At 32.0% G+C, this 17,662-nt stretch overlaps 1 long non-coding RNA gene across 2 annotated transcripts; it reads left to right on the forward strand.

Annotated features, from left to right (window-relative positions):
• The first annotated feature begins 5,081 nt into the window (after window positions 1-5,081).
• LOC117690281 (uncharacterized) lies at window positions 5,082-17,336 on the forward strand. 2 transcript variants are annotated; one of them, XR_010711180.1, is made up of 4 exons: window positions 5,082-5,347; window positions 7,904-8,057; window positions 12,514-12,962; window positions 16,858-17,336. It is a non-coding gene; the product is annotated as an uncharacterized lncRNA (long non-coding RNA). The 2 variants fall into 2 exon arrangements; XR_010711181.1 differs by lacking the exon at window positions 5,082-5,347 and adding an exon at window positions 6,743-6,766.
• Window positions 17,337-17,662: the final 326 nt, after the last annotated feature.

The following is a 17,662-nucleotide window of genomic DNA, read 5'->3' on the forward strand; positions in this document are numbered from 1 at the left end:
AAGGAAATTAAAATGAAAAACACCAACGTATATATCTTTCTTGTCAACGTTAGTGCTGTGTTTATCAAACGGTGTCGACCTTGTACAGTCTTATTTATATATATGTTAAAAAAAGGTAGAGGACATAATACTCGAAAACAGTAAAACAGAAAACAGATGCTTTTACCCCGTTAGCTGAAGTGTTCATTTACTAGTGGTGGAGAGTTACTATTGTAAAAATAATAGTAAATGAAAAAAACCCCAATAAAAACATCGGGCTCCGAAACATCGAAACACAATACCCAGGAAATGATTTTGTTAGGTTCTCCCGCAACTGCTCTAACATTGTCAACATATTGTGTTGATACAACTTCTTAAAAGATGAAAGAAGACTTGACTCAAAAACATCGGAGGCTCTTACTCCATGGGCTGATGTTCTCATGGCACCTACTAGTTGTGGACAGCTACCATGGTAAAAACTTTGTGTAGGGAAAAAGACAATTAAAACATCGGGCTCTGAAACATCGAAACACCTTACGCTGGAGCTGAAATTGTTAGAGTCATCCGCAATTGGTCTTACACTGTCGATATATTGTGTTTATACAACATCTTCTTTAAAACATTTAGGTCTTTCTATACATGTAATACATCTCATAAACATAAATATAACTATAAACATCGGGCTCTGAAACATTGAATGTCTGGTTTTTGGGACTGAACTTTTCAGTGTTAATTACCAATAGACTAGCACTACCACTGTTAAGTTCAGCTGAAAGTACATGTACCCTCACTAGTTAAGCAGAATCAGACCCTACAGTACACAAAGGGAATTAAAATTGAAATAAACCAACGTGCATAAATATTTCGTGTGGACATTACTGTTGTGAATTTATCAAGCGGTCCCGACCTTTAACAGTGTTTTTATATATGTTAAAAAATGTAAAAGAACATTTGGCTCGAAAACATCTGAGGCACTATTTCTGTGGGCTGAAATTCTCATGGCACCTACTAGTGGTGCACAACCACCATTGTATAAACTACAGTTAGGAAAAAAAAGGTGAAAAAATAGGTTCTCTTATACTTGTAATACATCCATTTAACTTAAATAGAGTGATAAACATCGGGCTCGGAAACAATAAATGTCTGTTCTGAAAATTTTCAGAGTTACTAACCAATAGTCTACCACTATCATTGTTAAGTTAAGCTGAATGTACATGTACCCTATTTAGTTTAACAGAAACCCTTGATGATAACCTAACAAAAAACTATATGATGAACGCGGTGAATTTAATTTTTTCTATAGTCATTTTTCCTTACTTATGTAGCAATATACCTTCCTCACTTGCACGGAGACCTCTTGGAGTCCTTTGGGATCTCACTGCGTCTTTATTGCACTATCATTACGCACTCACAGCGTTTGAACGAGTTGTTTTTTTGTTTTGCTGCGTTCACACAGCGACCCCCGAGAGCTGTTGCTGCGATCATCGCGCTCTCTTGGTGTTTCCTCTGTGTTTATTAGCGTTTGTACCGCGCTCCCACGGCGTTTCTAGTACGTTGTCAGCCAGCCAGGTGTGACAGGGGTTTAAAACAACACAGCCACGTCCGTATATGTATAGGGACATAAAGGATATAAGTGTACATTAAACCGTGTTGAACAATTTGAAGTTCCAGTAAAAAAACAGTTCAAAACTCAGTTATTTGAGTTAATGTGTGTTAAGGTCATCAGAGTTCAGAAAACTATTTTCAAGCTTTTGAAAAATGACCCCGGGTATAAATATCACGACTTTTGGTCTCAATTTTCAACGTTGAAAAAGTACTCCGGATCAATATATGGTGAGGGTAGAATCTCTAGTTGTCAAACTTTCATAATTTTCACATAAAGACTTTTCGGACATAGGCCCCATTTAATTAATGATAAATCAAAATAACTGATGGGAAAAGTCGAATAGTATAAAATATTGATATATAACGTAATAGTTTTAGATTATAATAAAAAAAAATGCCAATGTTACATAGAATTTATAACGTTACATTAATTTTGTCAAAATTGCAAATCAAAAGTGTTATATATTCAACATGTAATTTGAAAATCATTTATGTTAAGAAAAAGGAGTCATACACTGATTTGAGACTTATAAATTGGAGAGAACAGGGGGAATGGGTATAAAACATATACAACCCAATAAACAAATCATCCTGTGAGTCGTTACAAAGCAGAATATATAGCAATTAAGTCAATAGTTTATCATAGTGATATGTGTACATGTATATAATTAATTACAAAATTCATTTTACAGATATAATGTCAATACACCCGGCCAATGGACCTATAAGTCGCTTTAAAACTGTTACAGAGTGAATAAAATTTGCATGTTTTAGGAGTTAGTTGGCTTTGTCAAATGTTTCTGTTGTATAATTAATAGATAAAATGAGCAATTCGGCGGAGATATTTACATATTAGATTAGTGAACAGAGTACTATAATTGGTAATATTTTGAATGGACAATATCACTAAGCAAACTTTTCATTTTCAATTTCATTTAAGTCACACAAGTTACATATTCTTTCCTGTACCGGTTCTCCTCTGTATTGCGACCTGTTTCAATCCTTAGAGGAAGTACACCACAGCTAAACATTGCCAAGGATCTGATGAGTTTAGCAAGATCTAGCGTAACGTATATTCTTCAACGGAATAGCTTGATTTAAATAGGATATATGTTCGAAGTTTTGGCACATCTTGAATATTTTTGAAACATTCGGTTTCGAAGTTATTACGTTAATTTTCCTCTGCATAGTTCAAATTACAAGGTATAAAATTGGTATAAGTACTTCCCATGTTTAGAGATTCCAGGATATTTTTAACTTGAGAGCTCCAGTGAGAAGAATTGTTTTGCGCACCGTGCCAACTTGGTAATGCGTTCATTTTCCATATATACTAGTCGATTCAACAGACGCAAAATGTTCATTTCGTGGTGGATTTTAGAACTTTACCACCCGCTTTACCTAGCAACGGAGTAATCCGATGAACACCAAGAAAATATCGGAGGGCTCGATTTTGTACAATTTCAATACAATGATGCTTCTTGTATCCCCTACCCCAATGCTGATAAAGGACGGATATAACAAAATTATTAAATAATTTTTCGAAGGTTCGGAATCGAACCAATTTATTTGCGTTGATTTTTTAGAAGACGGATCCCAGGGCACTCACTTTCAAATCACTTTAAAATCACGTTTTTTCGTTGAAAAATCATCCCTAAACATTTGTATGATGCCTTGTAGTTCAGATTATTTCCCCTAGATGAAAGTTAAAGTTACTTAATTTTGATATCTTTTCCCGAAAGTGAACAGTCTTAAATTTTTGCAACTTAATTCGTAATCGCAATTTTTTGCACAAGGCGTCGAAGGTATATAAGATGTGTTGAATGTCATGTCATGATATATCTGCATCCATATGTATATTAACTTATAATTAAGACATAACAAAACATGTAAATATATATGAAGACGCTCTCAAAAAGAATAAGACGCGACCAGAGAAGTACTCTTACCGGAAGGGGGTTGGGGACGCACGCTGTTTATTCCAACAACCTTATATTCTCAACAAAGAGAAGAATTCTCGGGAAAAGGGTTTTATTAAAATGGGGCTTGGAATATTTTAGGTGTGGTAAATTAAAGAATTTATTTTAAACATTGTGTGTGATTTAATGGATAAGAACATTAGGCTTGTACTTTTTCATATGGTGTGAATAACAAGAGAAAACACCCTAATAATATAAGTTTTGAAATAGTATATACATGCATTTAATGTGACAATATATTATTATAAAATATTTGGCTTGTACTTATTCTTTCCGGAGCGAGGAACAGGTGTATATATAGATATAAACGAACGCTATTTTTTTAAAAATCTTATTTTCTCCAAAAAGGGTAACATTTCCGGGAAAATTGGTTTTAGGGGGAGAGTATATATATAAAATGTCGACACTCGATATACATAGCATTAATGTCGACACGTAGGGGAATTGAATTTATAAGCGTTTTCCCGTTGTAATTTAATAAGAAATGACTTAGATGATGTTTATATGCCTTATCCAAAACATATCTAAATGTTTTATCTAATAAACTTTACGAAAACATGAGATGTAAGAATCGAGTCGACTTTCGCAGTATGTATGTATTTTCCCTAAAAAAGAGTTCAAGAATTAGTATACACCGGTGGATACAATTATAAAACTATTTCTTTTTATCTTTCAAACGAAAATTACAATCTAGAAACAAGAAATGCCGCGAGAAATAAAGAATTCATAATGTAAATATACGCGAGTAAGTTGAAAAACGAAAGTAGAAGGGACTTTCCACATCACTGTCATGTGGGACAACTCTTTGTCTATTTTTAGAAAAACTGAGATAATACATCGATTTATTGAAAGATTTGCAAATTCCGCTCAAAAACTAAATGCAGTTGACGACATAAAAAGAAAACACTGAATATGTGTAGCGTTTCGATAAATAAAATCTCCATGTATGTTAAAACTATTTTTCTTTTCAAAACACGAAATAAGACGTGAACAGTAATTCCCCTTTCAAACACATATACATTTTTTCGTGTTGACATTCTGCAGAAAAACATAATGTCGACGCGTATATATTGCGAAAGTCGACACGATTCTGAGATCTCTTGTTTTCTTAGATTTTATTTTATAAAACGATGAGATATGTATTAATTACGGCAAAACAATTTTATCAAAGTCCATCCTTGTCAAATTACAACTAGAAATCGCTTATAAACTCAATTTTCCTAAGTGTCGACATTGATGCTATGTATATCGAGCGTCGACATTGACCCTGATTCTCGAGTATATATATATATATATATATATATATATATATATATATATATATATATATATATGTGTGTGTGTGTGTCTGTGTGCGTGTGTGTGTGTTATTTTTGTGTGTATATGTATATATATATATATATATATATATATATATATATATATATATATATATATATATATATATATATATGTGTGTGTGTGTGTGTGTGTGTGTGTGTGTGTGTGTTGGTTTTACGGATGCTCCGAGGACGCGAGTGTATAAAAACACCTTTACTCCGAGGACGTAAATTTCTCCCGAGGACTTTTTTCGGGTCCTCGGAAAGATTCTGTCCCAATCAACTCAAAATGACGAAATATATCATGTGGTGAAATTTGGTGAAAGTCCTCAGAAGGTCGGTAAAATGTGAATGTGCGTTTCCCGGTCACACAGTTTTATCGGACGCCATAACACACACTTGTTGTTTTCGATGCGCGCGCATCTCGGCGGCGGAAGTGATGATCAATCAAGATCTCTGGAGGTCGTAGTAAGTATTTACAATATTTTTATATAATATAGATTGTTTTATCAATGGTTTAAGAAGCGAAAGTGATAATTAACAATAGTTAGAATATTCTTATACATGTTTAGTTGTAATTCAAACGCGGGGGTGTTAAGAAAGCATATGGAATCTGAGTTACATGTAATTCCGTGAAATCACAAATCTTAGTTATTATGTACATATTCAAATATCTAAGCAACGAAACGGAGATCAAAAACAAATAAAAAATACTGAAGACAATTTTTTTCCAGAAATTAGTTTGTATTACGTAGATTTACACATTGATGACGTCAAGTTGAATGTCGTGTGAATTTGATCGAAAAACATTGTAAACATATTCAAAATATAACTAATCTAAGAACTCTAATAAAGTATTGTGGTGTGATTTATTGAGAATTGAACATAAGAATACTTGGGGAGATGTTAGTTTTATCAATCATTCGCTAAAAGGTATGTAAATTTGCTTTTATTTCTCGGCCAGGCTTTCCTCTGTCGTTGTTTACGATATAAAAATCCGACTAGAACAACACTACCCCGTATATATTGAACTTGAAATTTTATACACATCGTGAGTTTGATCAATGCTTAAATTGAAAATAGCTGCTAGAATCCCATGTTGTGTGTTGTTTTGATGCAATTTGCCGTTTTCCGTGCAAACTATAAAAAAGTTGGGAAGGTTTTTCGAGAACCGGATAAATAACTTTTTAATAAGGAAGAACATAGAATTCTAGCAGGGGTTTTGATTAAACTAAGATGTTTTGCTTTCACTTGTTATGTTTATTTTATTTTTGAAACCGCGGGGTAGTGTTGTTCTATCTCATTTTATGTTAAGGAATATACGTAAGCTATTTATAGTTGTCACGTGATAATGCACCAATGTGGCAGTTATGTACAACCCGATTTTATTGCACTGACATCTATTTTAAAGGATAATACTAAGTGTTTGATCTTATTCAAAATAATTATTAAATTTCACGATTTTGAATATAACAGTCAAAATAAGACGCTAAATTGCCCATATGCTTCCTTAACACCCCCGCGAACGTAAACAAATCCAAATGAAATGTTTTGAAACCTACATACTCTCTATGATTATATTGATCTATAGTTTCATTGTGCTTAGTCTATCGTTTAAATTTTTTTTATCCAGTTCAAATTCTTTATTCGATTAGATTAGTATATACCATACAAAGTATTTCTTTATTTTTTTAATTACAAAACACTAATTCCATAATTTCAGTTACAAAACGAGAGAAAATGTGCTGTTTGAAGGGCATGGTCATTACATTAGCCAAATATTTTCATATTTTGATGTTTAGAATACTTCTTTGAGGAGTTTTCATAGCCAGCAAAAAATTGATTCACTCGTCGGATTATAAAGTGATAGAGAGCTCACAAATCCTAGTTATATAAACATATATCAAGCCATGATTTCGGTTACATATTAAACGCCGAGTTAAAAATGTAATTGTTTTTTAAACAAATTCTAATGTACCAAACCCTGATAACTGTTAATTTGTGTTAAAAACGAAACAGCAAAGATAAAACAGAGTTAGAAACAGAATATTAACTGGATTATTTAACAAAAGTTCTGACATCTACCCTCCTGCCCCTCCCCCCTGAATAAATAAATAATAAAACACTATCATACTGTGACTGATATTGTACCAGTAAATAATATACAAACATGTTCATTTATTTTAATATCATTAATAATTAATATAAAGGCATTAATATTTATTTGTTTTCAGAAACTATAGAATTTATCAATTATAGTGAAAAACATGTGCTTTTTTAAACTTTAGTTAGTATCATGAATTCTAACGCATCTCAAAGAAATATTGGTCATATAGAATCCTTAAAGCTGCTTTGTCCAATTTTTTGGTTTTTACAGTATCAAATAATTTTCCATACAAACCAATTATCTTAGAAAGTTATGCACTTTCTCCTATTTACACCAGCAGAGTCGGTCTCCTTTCAAAGTTAGAAATATTCAAAGTAAAAAAATTAATTTCTTTTTGGGCAAATGAAAACACAAACCAAAATGCATCATGGGAATGTTTAGAAAACGGAACCGTTTAATTTCACAAACTAATTTCACAATATTTTTTAATACATGTAGATATATTCATATTCATTTATTTATTTAAAATTTAGCCTATTGTAGTTGTAAACTGTGGCTATCATTCATGTGCGTCGCGGATCTACAGTGAATCAGGGGTCCCCCCTCTACCTCTGGAAATTTCTGCATTTTAATTGAATTTTACTCTTTTACTCCCACTGCACAAAAAAAAATTTTCTTACACTGATTGTGGAAAAATGCAGGGTCCGTGCATGGCTCGATAGTTTGTCAGCCCGAATTTTCGCGAATCTTTTAACAAACATTCGTTTTAACATAATGCTATTAAGTAAAAGATTTACATCTATGTAAATGTCAAGATATATATTGTGAATTAATGGCGAGTTGATTATTATATCAATCCCCATGTTTGTTTACATATCGGAAACATCCCTAGTACGAATTAGTTTTTTTTTCGTCAGAAACGCCGCCACTGTCCAGCGGGAGAGAAAACTGTCAGTTGACCATAGCATCACAAGTTACTGTGGATTCTGGTTATTTTAAAAGTGAAAATCATGAAGAACTTTCGTGTATTATTTAGGGATGGAGGACGGGTGCCATGTTTACATTCGCAACGTAAGTAGGTCAGACTCGGTCAGATTATAATATTCAGCTGTTACACATACTTGATACTATGATATATGTTAATCAGCTGTTCAAGTTCCTGCATTTTTTACTAGGGAATAACAGTTAATATAATATATTCCATGTTGAACTGTGCAAGACGAACTTCTACACATGCATGATCTATGAGTAATATAATTGCAGGTTTTGGTAAATGTGAAATTAAGAAATACCGGTAAACAGAATGAATTTAAACATTTTCCAATCATGAATTAACTTTATCCATAAACAGGTTAGCATATCTCAACCTCAAGGCTTAATATTTTAGACCTAAATCATATTTGATAGAAGATGTCTGTGTATAAAACATGATTTTTTATGCTTTGAACATGTTGAACAGCTGTTGAACATGGGTGAGGCAATTTATACATATACTGGCGTGTGACCAGTTCTCGCCGAGTATTTCTCGCCAGTACATTGTGACGTCATTTTATCAACACATAAAATTATGGACGAAAAATGACATCACAATGTACTGGCGAGAAATGGTACTCGACGAGAACTGGTCGCACGCCAGTACTTGTTTTGAAATATTGTCAGATTTTCCTTCTTGGCAAGAGTCAATGATTAATTATGACAGCTGCTCACTAGACTCAGTCGGCTGGTCACTTAACGGCCGAACATTTTACAAACGCTCCCTTTTTTACCTGTACAAACTTCAAAATAATGCCGCTAAATGTCAATCAAGTTTGAAGCAATCGCACCCATGAAGTTTGATTGCAGTGATCGTCCGAGCGTGATCTGGCCAGGTCCAGGTCCGTGGATTTCTGTTTACTAGCAATTTACAACGTCATCTTTGATATCTTCCATCACATATAAATTTTTAACATAACTGGTATTATCATTGTTTTAAAAAAAATAATTATTCAGTAATTGAATGAAAATACAAAATTTATATTTGAATCATGTTGAATGTATATTACCTAATAAATTCCACAAAGATGAATGAGCAGCCCAAAACATATAAAGTTTCTTTTTTAAAACAAACTTATGAGCTATTAAAGCTGTATTTACTAGTAACACACTCAACTGGTCACTCGAGTATCCAATGCAGAAAAAAGGAAATTCCAATATCATTTTTTTAATTAAAGAAAGTAAACATATTCTAAAGCAACATTGTCTAATGATGTTGTCCATACTTAACACCTCTGACATATATACATTTATATACATATATAGCATTCCTTATTTCAACCTTTTTATATAACATCTTGTTTCATTGGTAACAAATAAATTGGCGAACTAATTGTACCTAGCTGAAAGGTTTATATGATACAACTGTAACTAAAGATTTTTATAATGGCAAATGACTTGATCCCTATAAAATGATAAATGAACATTATATAGAGCCTGTTTGGGAGGGTAGCAGCAGAGAGAGAGAGAGAGAAGAGAGAGATATTTAAATTATCTTAGTCAATGACCTAATTGTTATTATTAGTCAGCCCGCGGGCTGACTAATTAAGTTAGGATGAAACTTCAATTGCGCTTGCTTAAATTGGTATTCTGGGAAGGAATTATATAGACAGTTCGTGTTAGAGAAATTCGAAGAAGTTATGAAACTGGTCAGTTTCTAGGTCAAATTGCGCATCGGAAGACTGCCAATGGGAATTGTCTGTAGCCACAGTCCAGACTCCGTGTACCGTATATTTCCCGACCTCTTAGTGAGATTGGAAAGTAAATATATTGGTAGTGGTTTGCGACGAGACCATGAAATTCATAGAGCTATGTTTGCAATGTGACAACTTTAAGCATTAAGTAGGTGCGCAGTCATACATTGCATTTTCACCACTACACGCTTATCTCCTCACCTACATGTACAGCCATATAAAAATAAAGGTGCAAACTAAAAGTGAACCCGCATATTATTATTGTTCTGGAAACTATTTATCTTGTATTTTAATAGATTGTGTATTCTCTTTGGACCTAAAAAATAAAAATTCCGCTGGCTGACTTTCTTAGCTATTTATAAAGCTTACCTTGTTTCAGGATTAAATTATCCAATTTATACTACTGATAGTCATAAAGGTCTTTAAATTCTATTTGTTATTATAAAAATTCCATAGTTATAACTAGCATTTGGTATTTTCATTTTTCTGTGTTACTCATTTTTCATCTAACACTGTATTTTGTGCAGATATTGTAAAGGAATCATTAAAATAAATATAAAATGATTACAAAAAAGGTACGTAATTATATAAGACGTTCATGTGATTTAAACAGTATATCATGTCCGATATCAAATCAGATGATCTCAGTTGGATGCTATTTCTAAACAATAAAATGTTTTCTTTGGTGCTGAGTCATGTGGATACAATACCTGCAACGTTATTTTTTACATGATTAACAGACGGATAGTATTCACGCATAATAGATTCTGAATAGGATTATAACGCACGGTAGAACAGTATATACTCGCATGATACGATTGGATTGATTCATGATAGAAAAAGATAAAATTAATGATGTTCATAATTGCTTCAAATGCTCTTCACAATATACCTTATAATTACTGTACAAAATTTTATTTACATTTATTGAGTTGTTAATCCTAGCTGCGTCATTTATAGAATATACAAACATAACAAGTTAAAATTTATTAAGGAAAAATATGAGCTTAATTAAATGATCAATAATTTATCAATATTGGTAACATTGTTTTCATTACCAAACACCCCAGCCAATCACCGCAAACATATCTCATCTCGACATCAAATCACATGGAAAATAGCAGGTTTATTTAAGTAAACAACCTCCGATCCTCAGCAATATGTTCGATAACTCTTAATTATCCGTATTTCATGTAAAATGCATGGACACCATCTAAAAATTCATTTTATTTCATTTATAAAGGTTGATAGAAAAATATCATTGTTATGATATGAAAAAAATACTTTGAGGCTGACGATCTTAGAACCTTAAAATGAAACTCTTGTTTTAAATAAGTATAAAATCGTTTATAAGTACCTTCTTTTTGTAAAAAGAATGCATCAAATAACGATCGAATTGTATTACATACAAGTTAATGCTTACTGATCAGTTATACACTGCGTACGATTTAATATATTCAACCTATAGGTAAATATGTTACCTTGTTCCTAAGAACTTTGATTGCTAACATTAATCTTTCATTTCCATTGCTTAAAATGTGATTTACATGTAATATTTTATTTTATTTTAGTCTAAAGAAGTTAGAAATTAGTGTGATATAATGCTGGATTGTATATTGTATATTAATTGTTTGATAACTTATCGTATACGGCGCACTGAACGACTTGTAACTTCAAAGTAAAGTACTTGCATGTAAAATGGTACCAAAGGTTTAACGCGATCGAATAAATGGAAAAACTGTTAGAATTGAACAATATATAAACCTGATAAGATTAACACATGATAGGATACTAGGATTAACGCACGGTAGAAGGTTATATATACGAACGATACAGTAGGATTGATAAACTGTACAGGATAGGATAAGACAGGATAGGATTGTAAAAAGATATGTTGCAGGTACTGTGTGAAAGTTATAACACAGCCTAGCATTGCTGATAAAAAACACAACTTGCCTTAGCATGTATTTTTTTTTTCTGCAACGCTAGATACCTTCATAGCCAGAATGAAGCACCAAAGAAAGCAATAAATCGTTTAGATAAAATATACCTACAGTTGAACTTCGATATCTTGAACACTGATATCTCAAATACAATTATGGATATGTCGAAGTGATTTGTAAATCACAACCACTTATTTTTTTAAGTGTGTTACCCTCGATATCTCGAATACTCGGATATCTCAAAGTTTTTAAACAGACCCATCTAGTTAGAGATAACGAAGTGTGACTGCATTTACTTGCAATGAAAATTAAGGTAAAAAAGTTTATTGTCTCTTGAGACAGTAACTATATCCTGAGGTGAAGCCATGGGAAATAATTTCTGTCAAGGGGGACAATATTAATTCGCTATTGTCTGAATATAGTCGGTAAATACTGTAGATATTTTGTTATACATTGTACCAAAGAAAACTTTATTTGTCGGTGATGCAGATTTTCTTGATGGTAAACAAATTAGAGTCAATCATCAGACTTTGAATTTAACATAGCAACTGGGTTTAATACAACAGAGGTGTTCTGATATTAAAAATGAGGGAAATCAAATGCTGCCAGTGAATGGTTTCTATGACTTTTCACAATGGGCAGATAGCAAAGAAACTATTTTACAGTTATTGAGTAGCATATGTTTATTCTTGTGATGCATGACACATGAATATATAAACACTTGATCCAGGGCATACTCACAGTACTGCCTATACATATTGCTTTTTGTTGGATATCATTCATATAAAGTAATATAATTGTAATTTTATTATTTAGATACCGAGTATTAAAAAAAACACTTTTCAATTTATTTTTTAGGAACATAAGCAGACCAGTCTATTTGTTTTCTGGGGGATATGACGATAGGACCATATCTATAGCTGTGTGATGGGAGGTGAATTTCATCATGACCTGATGATGGAAGAAGTATAATTAACAGAGTATCATGGAATCCTTGTAACCAACCTTTTCTTGTTGATGTGGATTTTTTAAATTAAGGAAACTGACTAAAAAAATGACATGCTGAAGGATCAAAAAAATGATTCCAATTAAAGAACTAAAAAGCCATTTCACCAGTTAAAAGTGTGGATGATATTCAGTGTGTTCAAAAAGTTGAATATATATATACACAAAAATGCATTGATTAGGATGCAAATTTGATACAGATTTAAGAATCATACAGTGTCAAGATTCATCAATAGTGTGAAACAATTTATCAATAATATGGCAACATGCGACTGATATTGGATTAGACATCAACTTATGAGGTACGTATTTTATATATATATTTTAACGTGTTTAATATGCCATTTTAGTTAAATTGATCAAGGTAGCTAGCTTGCTTAATTGGTAACGTTACATTAATTTATTAAGATTTAATCTAAAAAGTACGTAGCAAATTCATACAGGTTCATTTTTGGTACACGCAATTATTTGCAAGTTGTATATTTAAGAAGTTTCTACCCCTGATATTAGTCTAAGATTGACAAATGGGCAAAAAAATATGTAATATACTTGATGAAAAATTATGATTTAAAAATTTTGATTACCTAATTCAGTAAATATGAACAAAAGTCACAATCTGCAGTTCACAAGCCTGCAGATACATGTACTTTAAAATGTTTAGCCACTGAGCTACATTGATGCACCAGACAGGCTTGAATGCTGAATCTGAGCCATTACTAAGGTTTCAGATGCTGGATGAGGTTAAGATTTGTAGAGCAGGTGTAAGTCTTTGGTGCAGGTGCCCTTTGATAGCCATTTCTAAGTTACTACTGGTTCTAACTTCACCAAACTTGTATGGATGGTGTGTCTTATACATGTAATACTGATGCATCTGACAGGCTTGAATGCTGAATCTGAGCCTTAGTTTTGGATGCTGGAGGAGATTAATTTTTAATAGCTGGTTAAAGTTTTTGGATCAGGTGCCCTCTGATGATTTTATCTTAGTTATTACTGCTCCTAACTTCACCAAACTTAAATCATATGAATGATGGGTCTTATGATACTGATGCACCTGACAGCCTTAAATGCTGAATCTGAGCCATATATATAGGTTTCAGATGCAGGATGAGGTTTAGTTTTTGGAACAGATCACATGTTTTATAGATAATATTAGCTTGCATAGTTGATTTAACTATTAATATAAATGTATCGCAGAGGAAGCAGCCTTATCTCTATTATCAAGGATGCTGACAAAATATATCTTTGTAATTTATTATTACTGGTCCTAACTTCACCAAAATTGTATAGATGATGTGTCTTATGATGCTGATTCACCTGACAGGTTTGAATGCTGAATCTGAGCCATAGGTTTTAGATGTGAGATGAAGTGTAGTTTTTGGAACAGGTCACATGTTTTAGTTATAGATACATGTTATAGCTTGCATAGTTGATTTAGCTATAATATAATTGAATCACAGAGGTAACTTCAGAGCCTGATCTCCATTATCAAAGATGCTTAAAAAAGCTCTTACCTCACTCAAACTGCTTGATGGATGTGTTTTCTGTTAAATGATATATAGCATGATTCCTATGATATAGTATTGTATGATATGATACACTATTGTTTTATATGATACAATATTATATTATTTATTATATTGTAAAAAGTAATATGATACAATATGATATTATATCAAATGTTTGTACATTATGATATGATATTGTATCATGATATCGTTATGTATAGTATTTTGTTATACTTTCATGTTAAATACTGAAATCTGATTGGTTAAGATGCAGTTAATAATATTTACTATTACCCTCAGCGTTAGCAACGCACTTGGCAACGGGTAACATTAAAAAATATTACATGCGCGAAAATTATGCGCGTACGGTTCGCTATGGAATTCACGTTATTCCTATATAAAAGCAGTAAAATTTTCTTAAAAATTTTAAAAAAGACATTCAGTATAACAAAATAAATAGTGCCTGTTTGGGAGGGTAACAGTTGAAATTGACACCCCTCGAAAACCATTGTCAACCTCCGCTTCGCGTCGGTTGACAATGGTTTTCTCGGGGTGTCAATTTCAACTGTTACCCTCCCAAACAGGCACTATTTATATAGTATGATATGATACAATATTTATATAATAGTGTTGTGTTGTGCATGTACTATGCCTAAATAGTAGTCTGACAGGGTTTGTTACATAGTGCACGAGCCGGAGGCGAGTGCACTATATATCAAACCCTGACTAGGGTACTATTTAGGCATAGTTACATGCACAACACAACACTATTGTTATTAATTATTATGCCATGTGTTGTATATACTGACGTGCTTTGCTACAAGTAGCTGTGATGTTTGAGTGTTGTCCTGTCCCAAAAATAATCACCGTAAAAGCTAGCGTTTGTTCTTTCAAATTAATCAATTGATTTCAAATTCATCGATTATTTAATCAACAAGTTGTTGTACAATTAAAAAAATCAACAAAGGATTATGTTCTTTTTAATTAAGAAACGAGAAACGTTTCACCTTACCGAGAAAACTCGAAATGTTTAGCAGACAAAATCTCATTGAATTTTGTTCTTGTACATTCTTTATCAAGCGTCATTCCAAAAAGCGTTTTTGTGATTCTCATGTTGAATTTCTTTCGAAATTGTTTAATCCATTTATTCAAAAGTTTATCAAAACTTATATAACTTATAAAATTATCGTCAATAATGAGATGTTTTTGGAAAGATTAATAATTTCAATTGCTTGATGTCAATCGTAAGTTTCTACGTTTTATATATATAAATGCCGTCAGATGCATCATCGGATGCTGTAGCATAACAGTAACGCGTTGGACTTCAAGACGCAATGCTTTTGGTGGCAAGAGTTCGAAACCCGCTATTGTATCAGATATGATACAGTATTTTATAATTTGATATTGTATTATATAAATAGTGCCTGTTTGGGAGGGTAACAGTTGAAATTGACACCCCGAGAAAACCATTGTCAACCGACGCGAAGCGGAGGTTGACAATGGTTTTTAAGGGGTGTCAATTTCAACTGTTATACTCCCAAACAGGCACTATTTATTTTGTTATACTGAATGTCTTAATTTTTAAGAAAATTTTACTGCTTTTATATAGGAATAACGTGAATTCTACAGCGAACCGTACGCGCATAATTTTCGCGCATGTAACAATTTTTAATGTTAATGCTAAGTGCGTTGCTAACGCTGAGGGTAATAGAAAATATTATGAACTGTGTCTTAACCAATCAGATTTCAGTATTTAACATGAAAGTATAACAATATATAATGAATTACTATGTCACATGATATGATATCATATGATATCATACAATATTGTATCAAATTATACATAAAGCTAGTATTGTGTATCAAATATGATACAATTACATACATGTACAATATAATACCATTCTATATTCTTTCTTTTCTATTGTTCTTAATTTGATTCTAGAACTGATATTTTGTATACTGGTAAAATCTTGTATCGGAAAATTTTTTTAGTTGGTTAATATTTCAAAATAAACCTTGTATCTAGTTGTATTTTCAAATATATACCGTTGATTCCTTATTAGTGCAAACCCCTCTTATTTTTTGCGAGTACTTACATGTAATTCCATGATCTTGCAGTTGTGTATTTAATAGCTAGTGCAAAATAACTTCTATCCTAATTTCTTATAGTTCAAAACTCTCAGAAAATGATAGTGAGGTTTTAAAATCCGCTTTGGGTGCTTCTCGTGTCATTTTATGCGAATATCAATTCCTTGTGTTTAATTACATGTAGGAATCTACAGTAAATTGATTAGAAAGATAACATCTGTCAGGTTTCCTACTTTGTGTTAGTTTCCGAATCCCTGAATTTATAATCTCACCATCTACAATTCTGCTGTTTGGGATACAACTACATGTATGTATACATACATCGATCTTACATGTATTTACATATAAGTACATGTAAGAAAATGTGTCAATTATACTCAATGTTTAGCCAATCTCAAAATTACACTGAAAACCTGAGTTCAGTTGCATGTACAAATGTTAAATACTCTTCTTCTTTTTTTACCCCTACAAGGCCTTTTATTTGTACATTGACTAAAACTAGAATTTTATTTTTTAATAGTTACATGTATTTGTTACTAGTTATTGTTTTAAAGTTGATGTAAAAATAATATGTTTAAATGTTTGTAATATTTCTTTTTAGGAAATCTCAAGAAAAGAGTTGGACATAATACCAAAGATATGAATGGAATACAAATGGAAAAGAATCACCATGGCCCATACTAGATGCAACTTGAAGTTGAACACTTTCGTGCAATTTATAATAACTGCATGCTTGATAAATTGGAATGATAAGTTTTCAGTCCATACATATAACTTAATTTAATTTTGGGAAATTTTATCGAAGCTGAATTTAAAATTGCATGTGAATGTTTATTTTTGTATGTAGTCAGTACATATTATATTGTGGAATCATCGTGGTTGTGGGGGACCAATGTTCATGGCTTTCGTGAGTAACTGGCTTGCACACAAATTTACATCCCCTTGAATGTATACACAAGCATATATTTAGTATTTATTGATAAAATAGAACTTGCTACTGAAGAAATTACCTCCCCATGAACTAGGAACAGTTTGGTAACCAACGGACAATGACCCCCACAAATAAAAATGATTCCACAGTACTACATGTACATAGAAATTATCATAATTAATTTAGCTTCTAAAAATGAACATGTCTGAAATATATTTATTTAAAATCATTTAAATTTTGTTTAAGAATGAATTTGCTACAGAGAATAAAAGCATGTAATCTAATAACAAGGTTCGTTTTCATTGTATATTGGGCCACTTTTTTATTAGTTGTTTTTCAAGAACGACTGACCAAAATTTAAAAAAATACTACAATATGTATAAATTTGTATCAAAATGTGTCTTTAATGTTTATGTTTTTTCATCTACAGACCAATTAAAAAAAAAAGGTCTTGAAAAACAACTAATAAAAAATA

This window comes from Magallana gigas, chromosome 1 (genome assembly GCF_963853765.1).
Source record: "Magallana gigas chromosome 1, xbMagGiga1.1, whole genome shotgun sequence".
Lineage (NCBI taxonomy): Eukaryota > Metazoa > Mollusca > Bivalvia > Ostreida > Ostreidae > Magallana > Magallana gigas.